The following is an 8,034-nucleotide window of genomic DNA, read 5'->3' on the forward strand; positions in this document are numbered from 1 at the left end:
TGTCCCATTGTGTGAACATCACAAGACACATTTTTGCAAATCTGCTTGTATGCATGTGGAGTCAATGTGTTTAACCCTCAGATGCTATTCAGTGTGGAAATGAGAGAGGACATGTGTTTGTCATACACGTAGCAATAACTGCTGTGTGCACTGTAGGAGGCTGGCCTGGCTTGTAGTGGGTACCAGAGGTACTTACACCTTGTGCCAGGTCCAGTTATTCCTTATTAGTGTAGAAGAGGTGTTTCTACCAGCTTAGGCGATAGAAGGTAGCTATGGCAAAGCAGCTTAGGCTGAACTAGGAGGCATGTAAAGGTCCTACTATACCACTTATATCATATGCACAATATCATAAGAAAACACAATACACAGAGTTACTAAAAATAAAGGTACTTAATTTTTATGAAAATATGCCAAAAGTATCTCAGTGAGTACCCTCAGTAAGAAGGTAAGTAATATACACAAGTTATATGTACACAAACCAAAATCAGGTAAGTAAGAGCAAGAAAGGTAAGGCAAACAGTGAAGAATTACAATAGGTTGCAAAAGGCAAGCATAGGTATAGGGGCAACACAAACCATTTACTCCAAAAGTGGAATGCGAACCATGAATGGACCCCAGACCTATGTGAGCTTGTAGAGGGTCGCTGGGACTGTAAGAAAACAGTGAGGGTTAGCAAAATACCCCACCCCAAGACCCTGAAAAGTAGGAGTAAAGTACAGAGAGCACAGAAGTCGTGATGGGGGATTCTGCAGGAAGAACAAACACCAGCAGTGCACTGACAACGGATTTCCGGACCTGAGTACCTGTAAGACAAGGGGACCAAGTCCAATAGTCACGACAGTGTCCAGGAGGGGCAGGAGCCCAGGAAACCCCGGATGAAGGTGCAAGGAAGCTGCCTCTGGTTGGAAGAAGCTTGGAGTTCTGCAAGAAAGAAGAGGACTAGGAACTTCTCCTTTGGAAGACGGATGTCCCACATCGCAGTGAAGCTTGCAGAGGTATTGCCACACAGAAAGACCACAAACAAGCCTTGCTAGCTGCAAGGGTCGCTGTAGAGGTTTTTGGGTGCTGCTGAGGATCAGGAAGGACCAGGATGTAGCCTTTTGGAGGAGGAGACAGAGGGGGTGCTCAGCAACTCAGAGAGCCCTCACAGAAGCAGGCAGCACCCGCAGAAGTACATCAACAGGCACTGACCCGGAGTCCATGCAAAGTCACAAAAGGGGGTCCCACAACGTTGGAGGACAACTCAGAAGGTTGTGCACTGCAGGACGAAGTGCTGGGAACCCAGGCTAGGCTGTGCACAAAAGAAATCCTGGGAGAGTGCACAGGAGCAGGAGCAGCTGCAAATCACGCGGTACCCAGCTTTGCAGTCTAGCGTGGGGAGGCAAGGACTTACCTCCACCAAACTTGGACTGAAGAGTCACTGGACTGTGGGAGTCACTTGGACAGAGTTGCTGTATTCCAGGGACCATGCTTGTCAGGATGAGAGGGGACCCAGAGGACCAGTGATGCAGTCTTTTGGTGCCTGCGTTAGCAGCGGGAAGATTCTGTCGCCCCACGGGAGATTTCTTTGGAGATTTTGGCGCAGGGTGAAGGCAGGCTACCCCCATGGCATGCACCACCTGGAAACAGTTGAGAAAGCCGGCAGGATTAGGCCCTACAATATTGCTGGTAGTAGTCTTGCTACTTTGTTGCAGTTTTGCAGGCATCCTGGAGCAGTCAGCGGCCGATCCTTGGTAGAAGGTGAAGAGGGAGATGGAGAGGAACTCTGGTGAGCTCTTGGATTCGTTATCTGAAGAATTCCCCAAAGCTGAGACCCTAAATAGCCAGAAAAGGAGGTTTGGCTACCAAGTTAGGATGATTGGCTACCAAGAGAGGTAAGAGCCTATCAGAAGGAGCCTCTGACATCACCTGCTGGCACTGGCCACTCAGAGCAGTCCAGTGTGCCCCCAACACCTCTGTTTCCAAGATGGCAGAGGTCTGGGACACACTGGAGGAGCTCAGGGCTCCTCCCCTGGGAGGTACTGGTCAGGGGAGTGGTCACTCCCCTTTCCTTTGTCCAGTTCCGCGCCAGAGCAGGGCTGGGGGATCCCTGAACCGGTGTAGAGTGGCTTATGCAGAGATGGGCACCATCTGTGCCCATCAAAGCATTTCCAGAGGCTTGGGGAGGCTACTCCTCCCCAGCCCTTCACACCTATTTCCAAAGGGAGAGGAAATCCTTTGTTCTGCCTTCCTGGGCCAGGGCTGCCTGGACCCCAGGAGGGCAGAAACCTGTCTGAGGGGTTGGCAGCAGCAGCAGCTGCAGTGGAGACCCGGAAAGGCAGTTTGGCAGTACCCAGGTTCTGAGCTAGAGATCCAGGAGATCATGGAATTGTCCCCCCAATACCAGAATGGTATTGTGGTGACAATTCCATGGTCTTAGACATGTTACATGGCCATGATCGGAGTTACCATCGTGACGCTATATATAGGTAGTGACCTATGTATGGTGCACGTATGTAATGGTGTCCCCGCACTCACAAAGTACGGGAAATTTGCCCTGAATGATGTAGGGGCACCTTGGCTAGTGCCAGGGTGCCCACACACTAAGTAACTTTGCACCCAACCTTCACCAGGTGAAGGTTAGACATATAGGTGACTTATAAGTTACTTAAGTGCAGTGGTAAATGACTGTGAAACAACGTGGACGTTATTTCACGCAGGCTGCAGTGGCAGGCCTGTGTAAGAATTGTCAGAGCTCCCTATGGGTGGCAAAAGAAATGCTGCAGCCCATAGGGATGTTCTGGAACCCCAATACCCTGGGTACCTCAGTACCATATACAAGGGAATTATATGGGTGTACCAGTTGTAGGAGGCTGGCCTGGCTTGTAGTGGGTACCAGAGGTACTTACACCTTGTGCCAGTTCTAGTTATCTCTTATTAGTTGTTGGAAAATGGGTTATTGGTAAGGGCAGGTAGGTACCTACACTTAGCAATAGGCCACTAACCTCCACTAAGGTCCAGTTAGGACTCTGTAAATTAACCCCAGCTCAACCCTTGGTAGCTTGGCAATGAGCGTCAAGGCTTAACTTAGGAGACAGAGTGTAAAGCATTCAAATATCACAAAACAGTAATTAAATAAAACACAGGAAACATTTTAAAAATCAAAAACCAATTTATAAACATAGATTGTATTTTTATCTTTAAAATGACACAAAAATGAATAAAATCGGATAAGGGGAACCGGAGATATGAATTTTTAAAGAATGATTGCTTTTTAGCGCCTAGAAACAAAAAGTGCCAATCGGGTCATCTGGTTGCACCTCGACCGGGGCAAAGTCAAAGTTTAAGGCTGACCGCGATGGAGCCCTGCTCGGCTACAGGCCGAGGGAGGCCTCGGTTAAAAGTTTACCTTCAAACTTAGTCTCTTTTTTGAAGATTTTCTTCAGCGGGACGAAGCTGCCAGTCCAATCCGACCTCCTGGAGCCCTTCTCCGGGTACGCAATGCGGTAATCCTCGGTGGAGATTTTTACCTTCGGACTTAGTCGTTTTTTCGAGTTGAAAATCCTTCGACCGGGGTAAACCTGGATCTTGATCCGACGTCCCTGGAGCCCTCTCGGATACGCTGGTTGGGAGGTCCCGGTCAACTTTTTACCTTCGGACTTAGCCTCTTTTTCGGAGATTTTCTTTACCAGGACGAACCAGCAAATCAGGCCGGGTCGCGGTTGAGGCAAGCCGGCTAGAGTTGCCACGGCGGGTTGGTTCCTCTATGGAGCTTTTTTTACAAAAGTTCTCCAAAGTTCTCCAAACTTCTGGGGCTTCTCCCAGATGTCCTTTTAAGGTTCTTTTGAGGTCCACAGCTCACCCCAAGGGTCCAGAAGTTATGAGATGGTCCTTGGGGGTGCGGACTACAACTCCCAGAATGCACCTGGCGCAAACTCCTTTTTGGCCACTGGGCAGTGGCCAGCTGGTTGATTTCTTCAGGAGTTGGTGCAGGGGACTCTGGATAGCAATTTTTCACCTGTAGCAAACAGGGAGTCCCTCCTTGAACCAGTTGAAGCCAGGCAAAGTCCTTCTTGTGGTGAAGCCCAAATGTGCAGCTGGTGCAGGTTCCAGGTGCAGGCCAGGGGTCCAGCAGGGCAGTCCTTCTTCTCCTTTAGTTCTTCCTTGTTGGAATCTGATGGGGATCTGAGGTGTGGGTGCAGGTCTGCCAGTTTTATCCTTGCTCCTGGGTGAAAAGCAGGTGGGTCTTGGTTCTCCAATCAGGTGCAGGGTCTTTCCCCCTGTGATGACCACTTCCTGGGAAGTGTGGCAAAAATCAGTCCCAGGAGGCAACTTTCTCCAAAAATCCATCATGACTGAATCTGATTTTTGGAGGTTACATCTGGCTGAGCCCACCGATTGGTGTGGCTAAAAATCATAAACACACCCCTCTCCTGCCCTCTCCTAATCTAATCAAGGGGGCACCTAGTTGTCTGGGGTTGCAGGATGTCGGGGTGTTGTTGGTTGTTCCAAATGTCCTTCTCTGCCTTTGAAGACCAGTTTGGCAGCCCTCCCCCTCCCTACCTCACCATCTGCTGAGGGGAGATTCCCTCCCACAGGCAAATACCTTTGTGTGAAGCCAGGCCACTTCACACCTCATCAAGGCTGCTAGAGGCTGGCCAATCAGAGCACAGCAGCAAAAGCAACGCAGGGCAGAAATTGGCATCTTTTCAGGTAAAGTTTAAAACTCTTTACCTGAACAAGTTATATTAAATCCCACAACTGGAAGTTGTGGGATTTATTACAACAATTAATTTGATACCAAACTCTTGGTATCCATCATTTAAGGAGACTTTAAAAAATAAAATAAAGTCTCCCCATTCTATCCTATGAAGGCCATTTACTACAATGAAGGAACAAACGAACTTTGCTGTTTTCACCTCACCAGGGCTTATAAAACTATTTTTATAAGATCCCTGCTTATAGTTACATGGCACCCAGGCCTAGGAGCACATAGGGTACACCTTACGGGTAACTTATATGTAAAAATAAGGTCGTTTAAGACTTTGGAACTACTTTTAATTCCAAAGTCGAATTTGCATATAACTTTTATTTAAAAGCAGCCAGCAAGGCAGCCTGCCTTTAAAATGACACTGGGTACCTCAGCAGTGCACCTATGGGTGCACTACCTATGCTGTGGTCCCTAAACCTACATGCCCTGCCATATACTAGGGACTTATAGGTAGGTTAACTTAGCCAATTATAATTAGCCTAATTTGCCTATTGATTTTACACAGAGCACAGGCCCTGGGACTGGTTAGCAGTACCCAGGGCACCATCAGAGTCAGGAAAAAAACAGCAAAAAGTGAAAAATGGGGGCAAAAAGTTAGGGGGCCTCTGCAATCAGCCCTGTTTTCTCACACAAGCCCCCCCAGCCCACACGCCCAGGAGACTCAGCCCAACCCTGGGAAAGTCTTTCTGGCTTGTTAGGCGAGGAAGACTGTGAAGAAAACTGGCTGTCCCTTTGCAGGGCCTACTCTGCCTTACATCCTCCTGCCATGGTCACTCCCTCTGGGTGGTGAAGCCATCCCAACAGTGTAAGGACCCATCTCAAACTGAAACTTCCCTCTAGGGGGGTCTTCCTCCTCTCTCTCTGCCAACTTGGGTAATGAGGTGCCCACCTCCCTACTCCTAACTTTGCTAGGGCAACGCCTAGGTTACCCAAAGAGGTCACCCAACACTTGAGCAACCCCACCATGACCAACAGGGTCAGGGGGCCTACTTTGCTTTTGGCCCTGGGGTCTGCCTCCCAGGCCAAGTGCAGTGCTGGCAGGAAGGCTAGCACCCAGCAGAGGCTACTGACAGCTGTCAGTACCCAGAACCACACCCTAAGCTCTCCACTGACAGGTGGCTGAGCTGCTTTAGGGGCAACTGTGGGGTCCTGGCACCCCTCTTGCTGTCTAGAGTGGGGGGGGCTACCACCTTCTGTGGCAGACACCCTCCTTCCACTCTTCCTTCTGTCAGTGCAGGGGCAACACCCTGCATCTGGACAGCTGCCTGACTACTCAGGACTTCCTTGGGGTCAGGTGAGTCCTCACCGGCGCCAACTCTGGGCTCCCCCCCTACTGGGGCTGAAGGACTTTGGCTCCCTGAAACTCTCTTTAAGAGTGGCCTACCCTTCCTTTTCTTCTTTCCTTTTCTTGGGGACCCCTGTCTCCTAACTGTAGGGACTGACTCCCCAGGACTTTGGGTTGGGGGGGCACCCTGGGCGACCGCCCCATCTGGGACCAGACTCACTTCTGGGAGGTCATTGCCCAGGATACAATCTAGGGGGAGGTCAGCACTGACTACCACCCTGAACCGGTCAAGGATACCCGCCCTCTCTAGGGGCACTATGGCTACAAGTTTGGAGGTGACCTCTCCTGTGGCTACCCTGACTTTCCTGGTCTCTCCTGGGACATACATGTCTGGGGTCACTAACCGGTCTGAAGTACTGGGTTTTTCAGAACCCAGTGGTGCCAGGGAACACACCCTAAGACTTCGAGTCCTTCCTGTTTCAGACTACAGAAACACAGAGTCTTCTTGGTGAAGTCAAAGATCTTGTTTATTGGCTGCAGCCAGTAACAGGTATCCTAGAAGTACAACACGGTGTATATTCTCAGGAGACTGCTCCCCTTGCAAAGCTAACCTTCTCTTTTATACAAAATATTATGCTTTAGGCAAACATTCCTTATTTTACAGTTGACCATTCACATATTTTCACTACAAAGAAATAGCAGGGTTATGATGACAAGCCATATTTCAGTTTGTCCAGCCCTCAATCAATTACCCGGCAAGGCTCAGTACTTTCATCAGATATCGACGGACCCCCCATTTAAACAGGCACCTCCTCCTTGTAAAGCAAGTCATAAAGAAAGAAACAGGGACAGGTGTGTGTAAGATTAGGCATGGTTTGTGTGTGATTAAAGGTTTTATGATGTGTTGTGCCTTGATACTAATCTCATTCGGCCACTGGGAATGAAACTGGCCGAACAGGTTTGGCTTCAGGCAGTGGAGTCAGCTTGCCCAGGTCACAGAGGAGTCAGCAAAGATGTACGTGTCCTTCAGACTCGTTTTCGGCATTAGTCATTGGCCTATGTGAGTGCAATCACAAAATGACACTGTCGTTTAAATGGAACCTCAGAGTTTCAGGACGGAAACTCTGATATTCGGGTGATTTCGTCACCTGAATATGAATACAATGCTTGTGCATACTATTCTAATCATTCTAGGTCTTCTGATACCAAAATCGTTGTGATACGACGATGTTTATAACAAGGGTCCAGAATTTTCAGTACCACAGGTCACTCACTATAGTGTGACTGGCACAGGTGTCTCTCAGGCCAGTGGTAGGGACCCCATTCACCTGAATGGGGTGGAAGTGCCTACTCCCACCCTCAGGGATCACCAGCTTACCATCTGGTCCTTTCTCCCAGCTCAATGCTAGGAGGACTTCATCATCTGAGGAGTCTTCCTCCATGGCTACACTGGACAGCCCAGTGCTAACCACCTTCTTTGGACAGGCTGCATCTCCTCTGAAGTGACCTGTCTGCTGACAGTCAAAGCAAGCCTTACTGTCCAAGAGCTTTTTTAACCCTGGGTCTCCCTGTCTCTGCTTGTCAGAGTGGGAGTGGGATTTACTCTCCTCCTTCTTAGGGTTCTGGGGTAAAGGGGGAGACTCTGTGGTGGGCTTACCACCTCCCTCCTTAGGTTTTTGGGGACCTGACCCCCCCCTTCTTGGAGTCTCCCCCCTGGGACTTGACAACCACCCTGGTTCTCAACCACTCATCAGCTGCCTCCCCTAGCTCTCTAGGGTTGGTCAGCTTAGAGTCCACTAGATGCTGGCGTAACCTTTCTTGGGTACAATTGGTCAAGATGTGCTCTCTCATGATCAGATTGTATAACCCCTCATGAGTATTTACTTTGTTACCAATAATCCAGCCCTCTAATGCCTTAAGTGAGGTGTCTACAAAGTCAACCCAAGACTGGGTACTGACCTTCTGGGTGTCCCTGAACTTCATTCTATACTGCTCTGGG

This window comes from Pleurodeles waltl, chromosome 6 (genome assembly GCF_031143425.1).
Source record: "Pleurodeles waltl isolate 20211129_DDA chromosome 6, aPleWal1.hap1.20221129, whole genome shotgun sequence".
Classification (NCBI taxonomy): domain Eukaryota; kingdom Metazoa; phylum Chordata; class Amphibia; order Caudata; family Salamandridae; genus Pleurodeles; species Pleurodeles waltl.